Here is a 23,833-nt window from a genome sequence, read left to right on the forward strand (position 1 = left end):
AAGTTGTATGAAAAAAATAAAGATCTCCAGTAAAGGTAATGACCTAGGCAAATATGAATGCTAGTACTATTGTCTTTTTAGTTTGTCACTCCACTTTTTACTTCCTACAATATCTAAAATGCAGATACAGAGAGGTTAATAAAACTTAAACCAGAAGTACGCAGGTCATAAATGGACAGACCAGGATTTAAACCCAAGCAAACTGACTCTAGAGCAAATCTCTCACTATTATATGATAGCATACATGAAAGAGAAAGACAGGCCTGAAAATGTAAACTGTGATAGCCTGTCCTAAAAGAAGGACTTTCTTTCCTAAAAGAAGGTACTTTTTTTTTCACTTCCTTTAAAAAGAGTCTAAAAGCACTTCTCTCCATCTTCTACTTTATTCTTTAGATGACCTGCAAGTATAAGATAACATCTGGATATCATAGGTACTCCTCCTATTAATACTCCAGCAACAGTTTAGCCAACAGGAAATATATTATTAATTTTTTAGATACTAAACACTTTTATTTTCCCCCTCACTTCCCAGCAATCCAGTAGGATCAATGTTATTGAAAAATGAAGGATGGATGCATTTCCCTAAAGGTAAAAGAGAATGAAAGTTGAATGGGGAGAGAAGAGAAAGAGAAGCACACTAGTCAAATGCAGGCTGTGTTTGGGGAAGGTTTGTTTGTTGGTTGGTTTTGGGAGAAAAAGAGAAGAAAATCACAAAAGGATATGTAAGACATTAAGATATAGAAAGGAAGAATTCTGGGATGTTTTGGGAATCCTGCAGCTCTCATTTGTTATATTTTGAGAATTTTCATTAGAGGTTTGACTTGCTTTTTTTTTTCCTTCCTTCCTTCCTTCCTTCCTTCCTTCCTTCCTTCCTTCCTTCCTTCCTTCCTTCCTTCCTTCCTTCCTTCCTTCTTTTCTTCCTTCTTCCTTCCATGCTTCCTTCTTTTCCTTTCTTCCTTTCTTTCTAATATTGGGCTAGAGTTGATATTTCTTCTGAATGCCTCACCAACCAGAACAGGAAAATTTTTACTTGTGCTATCTTTTCAAACTGTTTTAATTAAGTAATGACTTCTACAACAACACTTTATGAAACAACCTATATCTACGAAATAAGGAAGAAAAACTGTTAAGATTTTATTCATATGTTTATGTGGCACCTTTAACCCAATTTCCCAAAAAGCATCATTATTCTATTTTGCCTTCCTTACAGATTCTGTATCATAACTGGTAAATATTTTAATAGCACACATTACCTCAGTCTTCTTGTTTATAAAGTAATAACTATCTTTTCCCAGAACAGAATTAATTGAGAAATAACTAATGAGAGCAAAGACCCTAGAGATGAAAAGATTACTACGAATGCTAAGTAGTATTATTATCCTAGCAAAATTACATCTTAGTAATATTCTGCTCAGCAAATTTCATTTGGTTCTAAATACTGACCAAAACTCCTATCTTTTCAGGTGCCCCACTCTTTATTTCTATCTGTCCTTAACAATTATTTTTTAAGATTTTTTAAATTTTATTTTTTATTTATTTCTCTTGCCTGTCCTCCCCCCCCCCCCCCCCAATTGTCTGCTCTCTGTGTCCATTCACTGTGTATTCTTCTGTGTCCACTTGTATTCTTGTTAGCAGCACTGGAAATCTGTGTCTCTTTTTGTTGTGTCATCTTGCTGCCTCAGCTCTCCATGAATGTGGCACCACTCCTGGACAGGCTGCACTTTTTTCACGCTGGGTGGCTCTCCTTACAGGCGCACTCTTTGCATGTGGGGCTCCCCTATGCAGGGGACTCCCCTTCATGGCATGGCACTCCTTGCGCACATCAGCACTGCACATGGGCCAGCTCATCACATGGGTTGGGAGGCCCTGGGTTTGAACCCTGGACCTCCCATGTGGTAGGCAGATGCTCTATCAGTTAAGCCAAATCCACTTCCCTGTCCTTAACAATTTTGATTCCCACAGTTTCCCTCTTTCCTCTGTTTTTCTTAAGCTATCATGCCCCTCCTGCAATCTTCTTTACTTTTCTCCTTCCCTACATCTGGTTATCTGAATGACTCATATTATACTCGATTTTCTTGCACACTTCTTCTACTGCTGCCTTCACTCAACAAAATCCACACCTGAATTAATGCTAAAATCTTCCCCCTCTGATCTTATACCCTGAGTTCTGAGTACCAGTCTAGAAAACCACCAAAACAAGAAGATAGTGATCATGTCTAGTAAAAAGTTCGACTCTCAACTGGCCTCTTTGCCCCAATAGTTTATGTTTTCATTTCTCCTGCCATTTCTTTCTTCCATTCCCAAAAATTATTTTCCATATCCCTATCTCCCTTCTTAAATTCTTGATCATCTTTCATTACCCTCTGTCTCAAAGGATCTTGCCTCCTAATGAATTGCTATGTTATGGCCTTCAGACGTGAGTTATCTCAACTTCTGGTCTACAGATCTACAAATCTGTCTATATACCAACAATGTGTTGTACATTGAATACTGGCCCACCAAAGCTTATGTTTTTATTCTAATCCCCAGATCTGTGAATGTTACCTTATTAGAAAAAGAGTCTTTGTAGATATAATTAAGGATCTTGGGATGAGGAGATCATTCTGGATTATCTAAGTGGGTCCTAGATCCAGTGACAAGTGTCTTTATAAGAGACACACAGAAGAGATTGGACAGGCAGAGATGAGCAGACAATGTGACCATGGATGCAAGCACAGAAGCTATGTGGTCACAAGTCAAAGAATACAAACCTCCACCAGGAAGTGAAAGTGTCAAAGAAAGGATTCTCCCCTAGGGCCTCTAGAGGGAGTGTGACCCCACCAACACCTTGATTTCACACTTCTGATCTCCAGAATTTTAATAAGTTCTCCTGTTTTAAGCCACCAACTTTGCAGTAATTTATTACAGTAGCCACAAGAAACTAATGTGATTAATTATTTCCTTTTCACCAGTTCACCAGTGTCTAAGAATTGAGGGTTTTCCTAGCTGTTTTAACCCAGATGCTTTTTTTTTTTAAGATTCTTACAGTACATAAGTGTTACATTTAAAAAATGTCAGGAATTTCCATATGCCCCATTCCCTACCCCTCCCACACTTTCCCACATTAACAACATCCTTCATTGTGTAGCACATTTGTTACAGTTGAACACATATTGGACCATTGCCACTAAGTATGGATTACAGTTTACATTATAGTTTAAACTCACTCCCACACAATTTTGTAAGTTATGACAAGATATATAATGGCCTGTATCTGTCATTGCAACATCATTTTCTCTCCCCTTCCCTACCCATCTCCGCCCCCCGCCAGTTGTCTTCTCTCTGTGTCCATTCGCTGTGTGTTCTTCTGTGACTGTTTCTTTCCTTATCAGCGGCACCAGGAATCTGTGTTTCTTTTTGTTGTGTCATCTTGTTGGGTCAGCTCTCCGTGTGTGCGGTGCCATTCTTGGGCATGCTGCACTTTCCTTCGTGCTGGGTGGCTCTCCTTACGGGGTGCACTCCTTGCACGTGGGGCTCCCCTACGCAAGGGACACCCCTGCGTGGCACAGCACTCCTTGCGCGCATCAGCACTGCACATGGGCCAGCTCCACACAGGTCAAGGGCACCTCGCATGTGGTGAGCGGATGCCCTATCCATTGGGCCAAGTCCGCTTCCCTTCTATTTCTAGAATCACAGTAAGTCTGTAGTAGAATGGCAGTAAGTCTACTGTAGTCCATCATTCATTCCCCAATCCTGAGGATTCTGAGATGGTGATGCCCACTCTGCCTCTAATTGAGAGGGGGCTTAGACCCCATTGGGCAGATGAATGGGACTATTTTGCTTGCAGTTGCAGACTCTTCTCTGTTCCTTGGGATGGTCATTGTCCATCATCATTTCCTTGTTAGTTGCCCTGGGTGAGTTCAATGAACTGGAGAGCAGATGTTGCAATTCTGTTGAGATTCAAGGTTTGACTGGCACATGGAAATCCCAAAGATTTAAGTCTCTTAGACATAATTCTATCAACTCTAGTACTAATTACAGGTTCAAGTAGAAGAGGCAGAAGAGCCATGTATAGGGAAACCACAACTGAGTCCAACTCTATCACACAGGGGATGTTTTAACCCAATTCCTAAACCAATGCTTTGATTCCTCTGGAACTTTACTGTTAGTTATCTTCCACCTCTGACCTCTGTATTTTCTACCTCTCCCTCTCCACTTACTCTTATCTTTTAGCCTATAAATATGCTCAATTACTCTCTATTACAAATAAAAACTTCGCTTTAGTGCAATATTTACTTCTAAGTACCATCCAATCTTTCTCCGGTTCCATTCCAAACTTCTCAAAAGATTAGTTTATACTGCTAGCTCTATGCTGTCATTTATATAATGATTTTTAACATAATAAAGGTTCTTTCACATCACAACTCTGGAAAAGTACCTCACTAAAATACCAAGGACTATCTTATGACCTTATCACCTTATCTTATGGATAAAAATTATTCCTTACCGCTATGGACTTTCCTGTTGCAATTGAAGTTAATAATTACTCTGTTCATCTTTCTCTAAATAAATGGAAACACATAAAACTTTCTACTCGTAGGTTTCATTGTTCCCTCACTTTCCAGCTTAAATTTCCTCACACTTTCTAAGTCAATGCCATTTTGTTTCTTTATTGGGTTTTCCTCTCTGATGACTTCAAATATTTACAAAGGCTGTGCCGTTAGGCCACTGGTCTCATTCCATGCTCAGTCACTGGGAGATTTCAGCCCACTCTTGTTATTTTAGTCACCAATTAAATAAAAATTATTTCTTTGATATTTACTGTTAGAAATCCTGAGTTCTGCCCATGTATATCCCAATGCCTTTCAGATACTTCCATTTAGACAGCCTAACACCCTTTCTGAAATTAAGATGTCTCAACTTTAGCCCATCTTCTTCCTTCCTAAACCTAATTCTCCAAGATATATTGTAATTAGAGCCCCCAACCACCCACACTATAGATATGCAATTTAGTTATTCCTTCATCCATACCATTTCTCATCCAATAATTATCCTACTGATTTCACCAATTAGACATTACTCATCTCTATCCAGTCCTCTTCTTTCTTAAAATGATTACCCCAATGTTGATCATGCATCATCTTTAACATCCTATGACCCCAACATAACACCCTCACATTCATTCCCCATATGGCTATACCTGCTTATAACTTGTCTGTCTCCCCTTTCCTTATAGGAAAAAGACCTTCTAAAACTCTCCACAATTTGGCTCCTACCCATCCCTCCAGTCATTCCTGGCCAATTTTGGTCTTCTTTTTATGCCTTAGCAACATTAGTGGAGTTCTGTAGATACTACCTGTTTTAAGCTTCTCTGTCTTTGATGACTCTATTCTTGGTCTCAAATTCCTACCCACTTTGACCAATTCCCGCTCATCAATTAAGAAACATCTAGGAAGCTTTCACAAAATCATTCTCCATCATTCCCCATCATCCTGAATCCATGTTAGAGTCTCTGAACAAGTATTACCATACTGTACTTGGCCATGCCTGTCTAATGTTTGGGCATGTCCTCTCTGAAAGCAAGGGAAGTAGCTTTCCATAGCCTAGTATAATGCATAAAAGATCCTCAATAAATATTCACATAAATTAATGAATGAATATGAATCAATTTATTCTGCCAAAAAAATTTGATGTACCAAACTTAACCTAAAACTCTAGCTATCATCATGCATTTTTTAAAAATAGGTGGTACTGTAGAGGATTAATATGTTAAAAGATCTCAATACATTAACTGCCATGGATGGTTAAGACAAAAAAAATAATCCAGTATTCAGAGACAATTGAAATTTATTTATTCTAATTGATTAAAAAATAAAAACTTAGAATTATTCTCAGATATTTCATATCATTTCCTAATTGGAACACTGTTGAATGCACAAATATAAATTTTGAAGTGGAGCTAAGTTTGTTGTGGAATTATGGATTAAACCAATTATTAAAGAAAAAATCTGTGAGATAACTGCTCATTTACTTTGCATCAGTTTGAGATGTTTATATATACATCCCAACTTTATGATTCAAGACTGCAGTTAAATACTTCTAATTCACTTGGATTACCATGGTAATGAGACAATTAGAAACCTTATTTATTTTTTTAAGAAGGACATGCTTAACATATTTTGACATTACTTCTGAACTCAGAGGAAGCACAAACGCCCTTCTCCACCTCAATTAATATTCAGCTCAAAAAGTTAAGTGATTGAAAGTTGGAATAGCAATAGTTATAACTGTTTAACATTTCTACCAGAGTAGATAACAATAAACAAAGATAACTGTTGTTTAAACATCTAATAGATAAGAAATTAACGTGAACCAATTGATTGAAATCAAAAGGTAAATATACTGCCATTCCAATCTGAATATTTTAAATAAGTTATTTCATACTTTCAAAAATAAACATTAATAATGCAGTTTCCTATGTTTTGAAACAATTTCCTTTTAAGTTCTGTGCCCAGATTACATATTTAATTTTAAGATTGGGTGCTATGTTAAGCATACATTATTGAAATACCCTAGGAAATAAATCAAGCTTGGTTAAATTTATCTTCATGAACTATCACAAAAATTAGTGGAAATAAAAATGAATCACAGAAATGGAACCAAAGAGCAGTAAGAATAGGATGAGCTATCAGAAGAATTAGTTGAATATTAGGTAGAAATGGATTCAAAGAGTTTTGGTATCAGAGTGTGGTAATTTGGTATCAAATTGACTAGACTACAGACCCCAGTAATTTAATCAAACATGAATGCAGGTGTTGCTGTGATGCTGTTTTGTTTGATGTAATTAAAACCCGTATAAATTAACTTTAAGTAGGGGAAATGATCCTACATGACGTGGGCGGACCTGATTCACTCAGACCTAAGAGCCTAGCTGAGGCTTCCCAGAAAAGAAGAAAGTCTGTCTGCCTGTGGACAACAGCTCCTCCTCTCCTGAGTCAGCCTGCCCTTTCTGTCCGCCCGCCCTATGGGTATTGACTTGCTTCAGAAGGACTTTCCTAGACAGTCTCACCGTTATGACTTTTCTTAGGCAGAAAAATCTCGTGGTGAGAATTTTATCTCTAAAATTCAAGCACAGCATCTGGGAGAAAAGACCCAAAGCAAAACAATCGGGCACCTAAATCCTCAAGGCCTAGAAGCTGGTGATGACGACACAGAATCCAAAAGCGAAATAGCTCACAGAATTGCTGGATCGGCTCCAACCACGATGGAAATCCATCTTTGGAGGATGCCATCCATGACATGAGCATTGAGAGAACCGTGAGTTCAATGCTACAATTTTCAGCCCACGATGCACAATATCCAGACTACGTGCAGCCTCTCCAGGGCACAACGACGCTTGAAAAAGGCCCAGGTACTCCGCAGCCTTCAGATCTTTCTCTATGTCTTGCAACCCAAATCCAGAACAATCAAACAGAAACCCCGGTGAAGATAAAAGGAGGGGAGAGAAGAAATGGGAAAGAGGAGGGAGCGGAGGGAGAGGGAGGGAGAGGGGAGGGGGAGGAGGAGCAGCAGCACAAGCAGGTAGGGCATCAAGAAAAGCGAAATGAGGAGCGGCAGCAAAAGGGGGAAATCTTCATGGCTAAAAAAAATTTGTCAGGAAATCGTTCATGGACACTCTCTGGGCAAAGTTTAAGGTAAACAATGTCCCAGTGAAGGAGATCATGGATTACTCTCATCTGAGTTTGGCAGGACAGATCAACAGATAAGTCAATGATTTCATAAAATGAGGAAGAAATACAATAAAGAAATGTACAAGTTGAAACATAACAAAAGATGCCAAAGGTGCTGAGTATATTTGGGGACTGTCTTTGGTGCAGCCTCAACTGACAGAACCTCATTTGATTTTGGAAGGGCCAGCTTTTTTAATAGTGCTAGCCTGGTTGTAGGGCACATTTTTATGTATTATCTCACTTGCTCATCATTAACCCATATATGAGAAAATTGAATTGCTGGGACAAAACGTGACTTCATTAACAAGTAATTGTTCTAAATGTATGAGCCTGAATTTGTACTCCCAACTCTCAACTTCAAATCCTATAAATTTTCAAGAATAATGTGAGACAGATCCAAGGCTACATCAATTTGTGTTTTATGTAATATTTACATACTCTTTTAATTAATTATTTTATTTGTATCCTTAATCCAAAAATTGTTTATGATGGCTCTAAGTACATAATGTATAATCTAAATGTATAATGTTTAATGTTTGCTATTAAAATTTCAGCAAAACAAAAAAAAACAAAAAATAATAATAAAGGAGGGTGTTTTAAATTTTTTCAAAGCTTCAATTATTATGCCCAACAATAATTATTTGTCAGGATGCAATCAATTTCTATGCAGTTTTATGATGATGCGTTCTGCAATTTAACAGTTTCAGAAATAAGTTTAAGATGAGAAGCATTGTAAGACTTAAGGATCATTTTTGTCTAAATAATCACCTAGGCAGGTGACATTTAAAACATATCATTCTTATTCTAGGAGTAGAGATCTTTTAGAGAGAAGGGCATTTTAGTACTTTGAACTTTGAGTGGCATTTAGAACCTCTCTCAGAAGGAAATAGGGTGGTGACTTTTATGTTTCAATGTTTCCAAAGGCTTTCATGACACCATATGATAAGAGCTCAACAAATCCTTTTAGCAACTGGCTCTCTAGCATCTTGCCTCTGCTTTAAAAATTTTTAATACATGAAAAAAAATTTAAGTACGCCAAGTCATTTGCCAATGAGAAGCTGAAAAATAATACTGAAACTTACAGGAGACAAAAAAAAGAATGTTGGTAATGACAGCAAATATTGTGAATGTAATCAACTGATTTATGTATTTGAATGTGGTTAAAGGAGAAATTTTAGGTTGTATATATGTCACTATAATAAAAAGTAAAAGAAAAATAATTTTAAAAATCTACGGAACTAAGAAACACAAACAGCGAAACTTAAGTTAAACCATAGACTATAGTTAATAGTACTATTATAAAAATACGCTTTAATCTTTTGTAACAACTGTAGCACACCAATGCAAGATGTTAATAATAGGGTGGTATATGGGAATCCTGTATTTTATACATGATTATTCCATAAGCCTACAACTCTCTAATAAAATTAAAAAGTAAAAATAAAACAGTAAAATGTAAACCAAGCCATTCTGCCAATTAGGAATTAGTTGCAATTTATACAGGACAAAAACAAATTAAGAAGATAGGACTTTAGTCATTGAAAAACTCTCAGTATTTATCAAATGCTAATTTTACTTTCTAGTAAAGCTCCAATATCTTAAGGATGCCTATTTTGCTTTTCTGCTCCACAGTGATTTTCTTCTGCTATCAAGATTATCAGTGAAGATTTTGCTTTTATTATGAAAGAACTAGGCAGGCAAAGGTTGTAGGAAGGCTCCTAAAGTTTAATCAAGTCAGATTAGTGGACAGGGTTTCCTGGTGGACTTCTACAAGAATGCAAGCAAATATTTTATTTAAGGGATGAATTTAACAGTTTACTCTAAAACTTTGACTATTGGTTACTTTTTCACCTTCATTTTTCACAGTTAAGTTAAAAAAACAACTGTGCCTTTGCTTATTTTTTGTATTTTATTTTATTTTTTAATTATTATTTTTTAAAGATTTATTTATTTATTTATTTATTTCCCCTCCTCCCACCCGGTTGTCTGTTCTCTGGGTCTAGTTGCTGCATCTTCTTTGTCTGCTTCTGTTGTTGTCAGCAGCATGGGAATCTGTGTTTCCTTTTGTTGCGTCATCTTGTTCTGGGCAGGCTGCACTTTCTTTCACGCTGGGCAGCTCTCCTTACGGGGTGCACTCCTTGCACGTGGGGCTCCCCTTTGCAGGGGACACCCCTGCGTGGCAGGGCACTCCTTGCGTGCATCAGCACTGCACATGGGCCAGCTCCACACAGGTCAAGAAGGCCCGGGGTTTGAACCGTGGACCTCCCATGGGGTAGATGGATGCCCTAACCACTGGGCCAAGTCCGCCGCCTATTTTTTAATTATTGATAGATTTTTGATACATATTAATAAAGCATATACTTCATCCAAAGTGTAAAATCAATGGTGTTTGGTATAATCACACAATTGTGCATTTATCACTTCAATCATTAATACAGCATTTTCATTATTTCAGTATTAATAATAAACAAAACAGACAAAAAAGCAAACAAGAAAATTCTTCATCTCTCAATCTCTCTGTTTCACCTGCTGTGCATAGCTGCTATTCCGGCTATTATTGCACAATTATTTATATATTTATTAAGCAGTTTTATTGAGATATATTCACATACCATACAATTTATCCAAAATGTATAATCAATGGCTTTTAGTATAATCACAATGTTGTCCATTCATCACCACAAAAAATTTTATAACAATTTTATTACTCCAAATAGAAATTTCCACACTACTTAGCATTCTTTCCCTGCCCACATAACCACTAATCTAATTTCATTTTTATAAATTGATTTTGTATTTTCACTTTATATAAATGGAATCATATAATAAGGTGCACTATATATTTAGTTCATAGTGTACAATCATACAGTATTTGTCCTTTTGGTTCTGGTTTACTTCACTCAACATTTACAACGTCATTTCTTCTTACAGCTCCATAATATTCCATTGTGTGGCTACGCCAGTTTGTTTATCCATTCATCAGTTAATGGACATCTGGTTGTTGCCAACTTTTGGCAATCATGAATAATGCCACTATGAACATCAGTGTGCAGATGTCTGCACACTGTGTCTTGTGTCACTACTCTCAGTTCTTCTGGGTATATATACCCAGCAGTGGTATTGTAGGGTCACATGATAAATCTATATTCAACTTCCTTAGAAACTGCCAAGCAGTCCTCCACAGTGCCTGTACCATTCCACACTCCCACCAACAGCATATAGGTGTTCCGACCTCTCCACGTCCTCTGCAGCCCTTGTAGTCCTCAGTCTTTTCAACAGCGGTCATTCTGATAAGTGTGAAATGATGTCTCATTGTAGGTTTTTGTTTGTTTTTCGAAGATGATAATTTCTATTTATTAACTTTAGGTAACAATAAGATAGAAAAGTCTCATATTACAGGAATAAAAAGATTGACTAGACTACTAATACAATACATGCTGACAAAAATGGACAATAAACAGGCCAGGGTCGAAGAGCCAACATGATCAGTTGACAAGTGCTGGCAAAGGGTCCGTGTATATCGTGCACCATTTTCCATGTAATATCTTAGCTTTCTTTGCTTAGAACATAAAAAGCAGACTTATAAGCCCTACTTAGAAGTTCCTTCTGAATTTAAAAATTGGAATGGAACATATATTAACAGTTGATACAAAATTAGTTTTCTTTGTAAGTTTAGGAAATCAGGTTGGCATCAGATTTATGGAAAATGTTAGAAGTGATTGCACAATCAAATCAGGACTGTAAGACAATCCTGGGTGATTATTTTCAACTGTGAACTATAGGTATAATCTAAAAGTTTATATGTAGAAAAAGTTTCTCATTTGATCTTTTCATACCATCTAGATGGTGGGGGAAATAAAATTTCAGAAGTTAAATGTTATTGTTCCCCACATGTGTTAAAACTAAGCTCCCCAGCAGCCAGTCAAGGTACAGTCGATTCCTAGTACCTTAAGTTAGAAGTTTTTACCCGAAAGATTACCCTTTTAAAAACTAACACCTTTTCTCTTATCCCAGTATACCACTATGCTACAGGATAAAACATGCAACTTGTCTTCTATGTGGCCTCTACTAGGTATAACAGCTAAGAATGCACAGGGTGGACTTTAAAATAGATTTTTTAAAAATACTTCAATTCATTAAAGAAAATAAAGCTTAGAAATAATATGCTTCATCAACACAGGTTTAACTTTAGTCACCTAGTGCATTTTGGAATTGGCTCCCATTAAGTAGTAGATTCAATACTTTGGTATAGAAACCAACAAAGTGCAGCTATATTAAGCCTTTAGCTGGACAGTACAATGTTTATTTGCATGTAAAGTGCCAGTTTATATATAAACGAATAAGGAAACTTTAAAATCTGCTTTGAAGCAGGAGATGACATCTTCCAACTGCCTTGTGGTAGTAACTGAATGTTTAATCCTGCTGGCTCAAACTTGCTTGAGGGTCTCCCCACTTGAAAGCCAAGAGTACTCCTGGTACAGCTGTAGGAAAGTCATCTACAGCCAGCCTGCTGGCAAAAACCAAGCACTAACAAGATCGTTAACAAAAATCCTACTAGTCTTTTGTCTTAGATGTCCTCTTTCTGGGCAGCTCCACCAGTATTATTAATAGGACTAGTTGAGGTAGCTACACAGTTTTAAAGATGCCATCAAAGAATATTACTATTAGGGTCAATTAGTGGCATAACTGGTTGATACATTTCAAGGACCTAATTTTTTTTTCATGAGGAGGAAAAAACCAGCAAAATAAGAATACATCTTCAGTCCATTTAGAAGTCAGTATCCAAGGTAAAAGACTTCTGTCTTGAACTTAACATCACTCCCATCCTCTGATACTCTCCCACTCTCTTCTCAAAGAAGTTGGTCTTCCCTTCCAGTGAAATATTCTCCATGAAGTCAAATGGATTCTCTACTCTGAAAACCTTGCTGAAACCCAGTTCCATAAGTCTGTCTGCTGCAAAGTCAATGTACTGCTTCCTTAAAGTGCAATTCATTCCACTCAGCTTCTCAGGCAGGTCCTCTGTAAGGAACTCCTGTTCTATTTAAAAAAATAAATCTTTAAAGATTTATTTGTTTATTTATTTCTCTCCCCTTCCACCCCTTCCCCTCCCCCCACCCCCACCCCCTCCGTGTCCATTCTCTGTGTGTTCTTCTGTGACCGCTTCTAATCCTTATCAGCAGCACAAGGAATCTGTGTTTGTTTTTGTTGGGTCATCTTGCTGCATCAGCTCTCAGTATGTGCAGCGCCATTCTTGGGCAGGCTGCACTTTCTTTCCTGCTGGGCGGCTCTCCTTACAGGGCGCACTCCTTGCGCATGGGGCTCTCCTATGCGGGGGACACCCCTGCGTGGCAGGGCACTCCTTTGCTCGCATCAGCACTGCGCGTGGGCCAGCTCCACACAGGTCAAGGAGACCCGGGGTTTGAACCAACCACGGAGCTCCCATGTGGTATTTGGATGCTCTATCCACTGGGCCAAGTCCACTTCCCACTCCTGTTCTACTTGAACAGCATTGATACTTATTTCTTTTACTCTCTGCTCTGAAGGTTTGTGAAGCAGGTGTTTGAACATTAGGTAGGCAAAGTTGCAGTGTAAACCCTCATCCCTGCTAATAAGTTCATTGAAAAAACGTGAGGCCAGGCATCAGTTCTCGTTTCTTCAGCCAGAAAACTGTTGCAAAAGAACCAGAAAAGAAGATTCCTTTTACTGCTGCAAAGGCTACACCATGTTCTCCACAGGAAGCTTCTTTGTCCCCAGTCCAACCTAAGTTCCAGTCTGCCTTCTTTTGCTTCAGTCGCACAGAAGAGAAATTCCCTTTCCTTGGCATGGTTAATGTGTCAATAAGGCTACTATACATTTCAGAATGTATGTTTTCCATGACAGTCTGGAAGCTGTAGAAACAGTGGGTTTCTATAATCTGCACTTCTTGGCTAAATTCCTCCACCAAGTTTTCATTTACTATGCCATTACTTGCTGCAAAGAAAGCAGGATGTGCGATATAAAACATCTACCCTCGGGTTTTAGGGCTTCCCAGTGCTGAATGTCCTTGGAAAGATTCACCTCCTCAGCTGTCCAAAAGGAAGCCTCAGCTTTCTTAACATCTGCCAAATGTCATGGTATTCTGTGGGAAAGATGACAAAGCAACGGGAAGTTTCTCTCAGGAGTGGTTCATCCTCCACGCTGGGAGCAGGTACTTTAGCTTTCTCCTGCATTTCCGCGGGCTCCTGGGAACTCTTCTTGGCAGCCTTGCTGGCCAGGATGCGTGTGCTGCTCAGGGCCGAAGCGTATTCTGTCCTTGTGCGCCAGGCTGAGCCCCTGGAGCTGCTGCGGGTTGGTCGGGGTGAGGGCCGGCGGGGGACAGAGAGCGTGGCAGGCGGCAGCGCGGAGCCGAACCCAAGCAAGACTGGGGAACGGTGGACGTGGCCTGGTAGTTTTGATTTGCGTTTCCTTAATGTAACGTTAGTGATGTGAACGTTTTTCCACGTGGTTCTTTTTCTGTTTCTTTGTTTCCTTTTATTTTGTTTTGCCATTTGCGTTTCTTCTTTGGGCAAATGTCTATTCAAGTTTTTTGCCCATTTTTTAATCTGATCGTTTGTCTTTTTATTGTTGAGTTATAACATCTCTTTATATATCATAGGTATTAAACCCTTATTGGGCATGTGATTTCTCAATATTTTTCTCCCATTGAGTCTGCTGCCTTTTCACAAAAGTACTGTGAAGTGCAAAAGTGTTTAATTTTGAGGAGGTCCTATTTATCTATTTTTTCTTCTGTTGTGTGTGCTTTGGGTGTAAGGTCCAAGAAACCACCACCTACCATAAGATCTTTAAGATGTTTCTCCACATTTTCTTCTCGTAGTTTTATGGTCCTAGCTTTTAGAGTTAGATCTTTGATCCATTTTCATTTGTGAGTGAGATAGTGGTCCTCTTTCACTCCTTTGGTTATACATACCCAGTTCTCTGGGAACCACTTGTTGAAGAGGCTGTTTTGTCCCATTTATATGGACTTGGTAAGTTTGTCAAAAACCAGTTGACCACAAAGGTGAGGGTTTATTTCTGGACTCTCAGTTCTATTCCACTGATCAATATGTCTATCTTTATACCAGTACCATGCTCTTTTGACCACTGTAGCTTTGTAATATGTTTCAAGTTCAGTCAGTAAAATTCCTCCCATGTTGATTTTCTTTTTTAGAATGCTTTTGTATACTTTTGCTTATTAATCTTAATATAGTTAAAATAAAACAACATTAAAAGATGATGGCTGGGAAGCAGATGTGGCTCAACCTGTTGGGCTTCTGTCTACCATATGGGAGGCTCTGGGTTCATGTCCTAAGGCCTCCTTATGAAGGCAGGCTGACCTGTGCCCATGGAGAGCTGACCACGTGCACCCATGGAGAGCTGGCGCAGCAAGATGATGCAAGAAAGGGAGACAAGCAGACAGAAGAATGTGCAGCGAATGGACACATAGAGCAGACAGCAAGAAAGCAGAAGGGGGGGGGGATAAATAAATAAAAAATAAATCTTTAAAAGAAAAAAAAAGATGATGGATTTTTGAAAAACACAAAAATGCACCAGTCTTACTCTCATGATAATTATTTTGGAAAAAATAGCAATTAACTGATTTTATTAGTTTATACATAACACATTTCAGATCAAAGTCTCTTTACTCAATGATTTTAAAGAATTGAAACTTCTCTGAAAAAGATTATGATGCCTTTATTTGGAAAGAGGGAAATAAAATGTTTCTTAGCAAACATTCCTGGCCTTATAAGGCTTTGGGAAGTATGTGGAGGTAAACTCTTTCCTGAGGTGTCACAGTTTCTGAGAATAGAAAGGGGATTTGGTTGCCAAGTGAAGTTTTGGTTCTCATGGTTGGACCTAATGTCTGGGGAAAAAATCATGCCCCAATTAATAATTCCTGTGTTTCTTCCTCTTCCTGTATATGAACGGTGAGGGAGTGGAGAACATATTCATTCACAAAAAAAGACTAGAAATATGTATCCTGTGGGATGGAGCCATTTATAGACCTGCCTAAAATATGTTTGGTGGCGGGTCAGATGATATTATGCAATATTACTGAGAGGACCATTAGGTTTGTACATTAGCTTGGTTTGAACACGTGTTCCTTTCTGAACTGGGTTCATTTTACTATTATTATTATTATTATTATTATTATTACTATTACTATTAGAGAACTTGTAGGTATAAAAAAAATCATGCAGAAAATACATAGGTCTCATATACCCCCCATTATTAACACCTTGCATTAGTGTGGTACACTCATCACAATTGATGAAAAAACATTGCTGTAATTGTTCTATTAACTAAGGTCCATGGTTTACATCAGGTTTTCCTGTTTATGTTGTGAAGTTTTATATTCCTTTTTTAATTTTTATTATATTAATACATATACAACCTAAAATTTCTCCTTTTAACTACATGCAAATATATATTTAGTGCTGTTAATTGTGTTCAAAGAACCAAGCAAAATGAATTGCCAAAAAGATAAATCATTATTAGGCTAATTTCTTTGTTCAAACTGGCTCCCCTAGCAGAATTTATGGACATCTGTGAGATTAAATAGCAATATTCTCCTTAGGATTCCTTACCTATGCCATTATCCTTGTAATATAGCCTTACAAGTTATAGTCTTTTTAATTTAGTATATAATTTTATTACTTATTAAGTAGGTCATAAAAATAACTAGGCAAGAGAAAACTGAGTCATTGCAGGAGAAATTCAGGTCATAGAGCCCATCAGGCACAGTTGACTAGAAACTGATATCTCTTGGACTCCTATTGCTGATTTGGGCATGGAGACATTTTTATTACCCTTTATAGGAGCCTCAGTTAAGAGAGACTCAGTTTCCAGGCCTCACCATAACCCTACTCTCAGCCACATAATGTGTGATCTTGAGACAAGATCTTAACCTCTTTAGACCTCAGGTTCAAAACCAGGAGTGAAGACTAAATACTTTCTAAGGCTTGTTTGCCACAAAATTCTCTGAGTCCATGTTCTATTTTCTTAAGATCTTCCTAAATTGCAAAGGAAAACTGTGGGTTTTTTTGGTTTTTGAGTTTTGGTTTTGGGTTTTTTTGCGTGTGTGTCACGGTCATTCACAAGTCAATAGTCCACCTGAAAATTACGCACAGGTATATTTTCTAAAGTTGACTGTTAGACTTTATTTTCATCTGTGAGTCAAACAGGATGCTTCACACCTGCTCCTTAGAAGGAAGCTGCACCAAGCTTATGGGGAGAGACAGAAATGACCAAGGTTCACTCTTTCTGAGGTGATGGGCACTGCATGGCTGGCAGCTTTCTTTCTGTAGGTTTATCCCTTCAGCTTCCCAAGACAATCATGCAATATTTTCAGCTATATGTGACTTTCTTTCCTCGAGTGTCAGTGCAGTTTAAGAGGATGCCAAAACAAGAGAAAAATTAAAGATATATGGTGAATTATACTTCTCAAGTTCCAATGGGAAAACCACCTGAGAGTTATCCACAAAGGAGTCCACTCATAGGCACCTACCACCACACCTTTCCTAATCTCTCCCCGCACCCTTCTTCCTCTTCCCCCACTATAATGAAATTAATGGCAAGCTCACCTAGTCCTTATTTTCCGAAACTTCTCTTGGCTAATCTTCACGCATTTTTCAGGAAACCTTAGCCCTATCTATTTCCTATATGCATTCTTTCACAATGCATTTTTCCAAATCTGAGTAATTTATTCTAGATTCTTGGGGGGATAAGGTTTTTACTTATGTAATGAAGAGACTGGAATAAACTAAATGCTTTAATAACCACACTTCCTTAGGAGAGAGGAAATAAATAAATAACCCCATCTCCAGCCTAAATCAGAAAATCAGAAAAGTGAAGTAAAGATCTTGTTCAGATAGAGAGATATTATCCTGCTTTTTCCCACTTTCCTGGCCATTTGGGGGAGATTGTGAAGGAAGGAGATGCTATGTGAAAGCAGATCAAGGAAAGAAGAGCTCGGTAAAATCCAGCTTTAGCAGCAGAATATAGGAACAAAATAAACCATCATGCAAGCAGAGGCAAATCTTCATTAGCAGTGTCAACCACAGTCAGTAACTTTGCTGGGCTATGTAAAGGGTTCCCGTTGTTTAGGAAAAAGGTTGTGCCTGAATTTTGCCGTCTTTGAATGGGTTTCTTGAGGGTGGATTCTAATTACCCCATATCCATGGAATATCTCCCACTAGCTGAAATAAGTTATCCCTAGTTATCTCTCGCTCTAACATTTAGTGACTCTGGCATCCTGATAAGGAAAAATAAAACTACTTATCACATATAAATAGGTATATTTGTGAGATTTATTAAGTGTGTTTAGGTTTGAGGGTGCTATTCTCATCCTCCTACACAAACTTTGTAACAATTGAGAATAGACATATAGCCAGATATAGAGTAAAATGTATTACTATTTGAAAAGGCTGGATTAGAAAACCCCACTTGTCCCTGATATCAAAATGGATCTATTCACAAGTCTAGACATTGAGACTTTTATTTGGAGCTAGTTGGGCCTGCAAACACAGACACATACTCCATCAACTGCTTCACATCCCACTGCACAAAAAGAACTCAAGAGACAAAGGTCCCACATGCTCAGCAACTTTGACCATATTGACATTGCCCAGAAGAAAAGAAAAAATGTAGATAAATTTAAATCAATTCCCACCATCTCACCAATCATATAAATTACTCCATCTTCCAAGAAAAGGAACAAGTGTGAGGTCAGAGAAAGTATGGTCTGAAAATTTTTTGAGAGAATGGAAGTTCCTGGTTTATAAACAAAGGAGAACATGGGAAAAGGGAGAGGATAGTTTCTTTTATTTGGACTGATTAGTTTTAGTGAATTAACCTGAATCTCTACTATGAACTGAAAGCAAATTTTTTTCCAATTAGTTATTATAAAATCAGGATTTTATCTAATAGTTTTATTTGCACTGCTATTTGTTTCTTTCCAGTTTGTGGTAAAATCATTCCTTTGTTGATTGAACAAACCTAGAGTTCTTACTTTGTAACAGATACTAGGGGTTCAATAATACCCTCAAAGAAAATATGATATACTTAGGGTGATAAGCAAATAAGTAAACAGCTTCAATATACTGTGGAAAATGCTGCAACAGAGGTGAGTGAGTAACTCTGTTTGAAGGGAGGTGGAGGCAGGGTAGTGGAATTCTTCACAGAGGTGGCAATACTCACATGGAATATTAACAGATGAAAGAGAGTTAGCTTGACAAAGTGAGGGAAGCATTCTAGGCAGGGAGAACATCATGCCCAAGTGTGTGAGAAAGCTACATTCCTTCAGAGAGTTCCAGGTAATAAACGTGGTTTGCCTGGAATTCAGGGGCGATGAGGAAGGCAGATTTCCACCTCTGCTTGAATTACTATTATGCCACTTCTTTTCTGAGAAAGAACTCTATATTTTCATGCCAATTTCCCATTGGACCCTCTGGCTTTCTCTTCAAGACCAAGAATGATGATAAAAATGGAACCACATTATGATTTCATCATTGTCCCCACTTTCACAAAAAGAACAGTCCATTCTATAAAGGCCTCAGTTTGCTTCTTGGCAGTCTTCCTCTTAATATCCATCTTTGGCAGAAAAAAAGTATTCTATGGTTATATATTTATACTTCATTGCAAAGAGAGGGTAACTTTACATTTTTTTCACTTGTCTTCTTTAAACTATTTACTGCTGTGCCGTTCCTTGGGGATATTTGCAAAAATTATTTCCAGGGACCCCTTGCCCAACTAAACTAAGCTCCAAGAAGGCCTGAGAGAAATTGTCTCCTTCAGGAAATCCTAGGTCAGGAGTATATTATGTCTGAGAATTCAGAATACTTGTGAAATCATGGCAAAATTTGATTGTGGAAATGTAAGAAGTGTTAGCTGACGAAAAGCCTTGAACTCCTCACAAGGAAGTAATTTGAAGGAAGTGACATGATTATGTCTGTCTTTTAAAAATCTGTGCTGGATGGACTTTAAGGGAAAACACTGAAGACACGGAAACTATTAAGTATTGCAGAATTCATGAGAATAAATTGTGAGAACTTTAGGACAGGGTTACTGGGAGAGGAGAGAATGGATAAATTTCAGAGACATTTTGGAGGTCAGTGTGACGGGATGAGAAGGGGAAAAGATGGAGGAAGTTAGAGTGGTGAAGGTGAGAAGTCTTTGCTGAGATTAGAAACATAGATGGAGAGGGAATGGATGCAACAATAAGTGAGGAAAAATCCTGAATTTAATTTTGACCATTAAAGTTTGAGTTCTATATGGGACCATAAGATCATGATTTGAGGGGAATTTTGGGGGAATAAATTTTCAAAGATAGTATATAGGATCCTTTGGGTGTGTGGACCTGGTTTTTAAAAACTGTCAAAATCACTTTATAAGTGAAACTGCTATGTATAGTAAGTATTCAGTGTGAAAATGTTCTTTTGTTTTTGTTTCTGAAGTGTGTGATTATAAATCAGTTATTCAAAAAAAATCAGTTATTCATGTGATTTACTATAATCTTACTATAAAATATGAGTTGTAACCCAAGTTGAGGAAAATTTGGCATAGGCTAACAACCAATGAAAAGTTGGAAATGTTTAGGCAATAAAAAACGAGATTAAAAGAAAACAAAAAAAAGTCGGAAAATAAAACAAAAAGTTCCTAGTGGAAAGATAGACAGACTATTTCATTCAAATCTCCTCCACACACCCCCTCACCTACTTACTCAGTTCCAGGACATATTTTTATTTTGTCAAGTCTCAGGTAATATTCCCAAAGAAATATTGTTTCTTGGTATTTTATCATATCATCCAAAATGAGATAAAAGTTTCTTAGTTAAGATTCATCTCCTTTTTTCAAACTCTAAACTAAGACTTTAAATAATAAAAATCTATTCCTAAATATAGAAATCCAGAAAATGACAAATCTCTTAAGATTTTATGAGTAGCCTACTTTCATGGGCTCTCAAAAATTATCAGAGAATTATTCATTGCAATTATCTACATGACTAACGGTGAGGTCTTAAAGGGCAGTATTTTTCTTTAGGGGATAGAAAATAAGCAATTGAATGTGTTCTACATCTCTCTTGATTTGCTCAGCCAAGGTCATCGATTGCTGTAGGGAACTCATTCACATCTAGTAAATATTGCATTTCCAAAAGTAATAAAATTGTGTCTCACACTTTTTTTCACATTGGGCAATGGATGTTATTGCTGGGAGGCCCCTGTTTTGGTAGCATTAAAAAGGGATGAGTTGAAGTGTATCTAAGTGCTCAGTAGTCTAAGAAATGGAAAATAGAGTATGGCAATACTGTATAGAATTCTAGCAAGGTTTCAAATTCCTAAATAGTCATTTTTTTTAAATGTAGAAACTTTGCCTTACAAGAAGAGATAGAATTTACTAGTTTGTTCTGTAAGATAGCATTTTAGTCTTTTATGGTCTCAATTTCTGTAAATATGTTGTGTATTGGAAATGGGTAATTTAATCTTAATTTAATAGGTTCAATATAAAATAATTATTTGTGTGTCACATAGCAATCATTTGTTAAAGGAATAAGCTGTGGATTAACTTGCATACATTTCCATGTATGTTATGGAATGAACTGTTTAATTAGATCTTTTTTGTATTTTTTAAATTTTATTTTAAAATATATATATTAAATTTACAGATTAAGACATTTTCTTGTTTATTGCATTTATTCATACTGAAGATGAACACTTTAACTATCAACATAATAATAATAATAATACATCTATATTGTAAAAAAATTCAACAGAATGAAGGACAATAAATAAGAATTAAGTTTTCTCCCCTCCCCGGGAAGGTAGTACCCATCCTTAGCAACCTCTCAACTTTCCCATTCCCCATTATTCCTAGAAGAAAATACTGTTCCCAGTTATCAGTGTCTGATATATCCTACAGGAAACATTCTCTAAAGACATAAGTATAAATGAAACATATGTTGAAAATGAATATATAATATGTCCTTTTTAGCACAAATATGAACACACCATAACCTTATTCTGTAGTTTAAATTTTTTCACTTAATATGTCTTTAATTTGTTTCATATTAATTAATAACTACTTTTTTTTTCTCTTTAACAGCACAAGTATACGTCTATTATATGAATAAGCTACAATTTTAAAGCAAGGCTTTTATGAAACATTATGTATATAGGAGTTTGGTTAGAAACTATGTTGGCCTTTGAGGACTTAAAATGAGAAAATTCTATTTTCTCTTCAGTTTAATCTCTAAACTTCTCTGAAGAATTTTGCATGTAAAGGAAGAATTCCCCCTTGCCCCTTGCCCCACCCATATAAAAATTTAGAGGTTCCAGATATTCTGCTCTGTTTCAGATCATTGTCATGTTAACTTGAAAAAGTCAGGGTAATCAAAAATGGGTACTTCCTCCTTCTTTACACTTAATCAGTACCTTCAGAATGTTTTGTGTTGGGCATATATTGCATTGATAATTAGTTTTTATAAACTTAATAATAAAGAACTTTAAGAAGATGGTAAGGTCAGGAAAATTCTTGGTCAGAGGAAATTCCTGCATCTGACTGCTCGTAAGAGTCATAGATGCCATCGGTATGTTTCTTCCTTTGCTAAGTAGACTGGGATTCTTGAGTCAGGAAGTGAATTCCTAAGATAAATAGACGGTGGGAATTTCTTATGTCCTGTTCCTATTCTTATTTGAAGACCATGAGCAAAACTATATTGGAAATTAGGGAGAGAAAATTGATGTTTAAAGTTGACACTGTTCCAAAACCTGGATGTCAGGAATCCACAAAGTGAACACCTACTAACAGAGTCCACAAGGCAATGAAATAGCAGAGCTCAGAGGCCTGCTCTTCCCCAGTCCCTGCCCAGAAGCCCCACAAGCCACTTTCTGAAGATCTCCAGCTCCTCCAGGCAGCTTCAAGTAGACCACAGCCCACAACTCTAATTTAATAAAATTGGGAGTTTTTGTGGGACTTTGGGTTTCTCAGATGATACTATTCTACTTAAGTTTCTCATTGCTAATAGTATGTTACTTATTGCTAATAGTATGTTACTGAATATATTACTACAACTTGGGCTCTATTTTGAAGGGTTACACGTGGAGAAAAATAGTTAAGTATTCCTCCAAGCTTACTTTATTTTTGGGAGAAAAGAATATCCCTAATTAGATCCTAGATTTAGTGTAGCTGGTGCCTGAACAATGTCCCCTTCTAAATAATAAAGCATTCCTTGTACTCCATGCTGACCCAAGCTATTAGAAAAGATTTGGCCTGGGTTTTCTGCACTTAAATTCTATTACATGTTAATTTTATTAGACGCCAGTGCTTTTCTATCTGGTAGTGAGGCTTAACGAATTCAAAGACAAGGGTTGTAGCCCTTTCCCATGCCTGGTTCCTGCATTCAGTACTTCCTCTCCACAACTCTCTTCTGCAGAAGTTCTTCTGATGCCTACCACTTTATCTTGACTTCTCCATTACACTGCCCCAGCCCCTGGCTGTACCTCCTGATATCAATGAACAGAGATTGCTGCGTACATTAGATATTACACACTGAGCCACCCGGGCATGGAGCAGTCTTCTGTAGCTAAATGAGTTACCATAGCTTCTTCCCCCACCTTAAAATGAGTCTTTGACTGGAGCTTGGCTACTTCTTTCACACCTTGCCTTGTCTGAGTTGTCGAATGCCTCATTCCTGAGTCTACCTGAGTTACCAAATTTATATTTGAAGAAATTCTTTATAACATTTACTCTTCCTTTTCTGACCATGCCATCATGTGTTTGGCTGGCAGTATTAGAGTTGATGAAGCCATATTCTCAAGTAGGTATCTGTTGAAGTCCTAAGAAAGGATTGAATGCCTCTGTTCTTTCTTAATATTTCTATTTATGTCAGTTACAGTATTTATTACATTACATTATAATTACCAGTCAAAAATTATATCTTATTTACAATTATAGTCCACTGTCTAGCATACTGCCTGGCATGTAGTATGTGTTCAATAATATTTGCTACATCAGTAAATGAATGAAATTGAGCAGAAGGAGAAAAAGCAATCATATAGTGGGCAGAGAGGAAAAGTAATGTGGTATAAATACCACAGATAATGTCTCTAAAA

At 37.3% G+C, this 23,833-nt stretch overlaps 1 pseudogene; it reads right to left on the reverse strand.

The window, feature by feature from the left end:
* Positions 1–12,477: 12,477 nt before the first annotated feature.
* LOC101422713 (ribonucleoside-diphosphate reductase subunit M2-like) lies at positions 12,478–23,410 on the reverse strand (annotated as a pseudogene).
* Between the last annotated feature and the right edge of the window lie 423 nt (positions 23,411–23,833).

Source organism: Dasypus novemcinctus, chromosome 4 (assembly GCF_030445035.2).
Source record: "Dasypus novemcinctus isolate mDasNov1 chromosome 4, mDasNov1.1.hap2, whole genome shotgun sequence".
NCBI classification, from domain to species: Eukaryota; Metazoa; Chordata; class Mammalia; order Cingulata; family Dasypodidae; genus Dasypus; species Dasypus novemcinctus.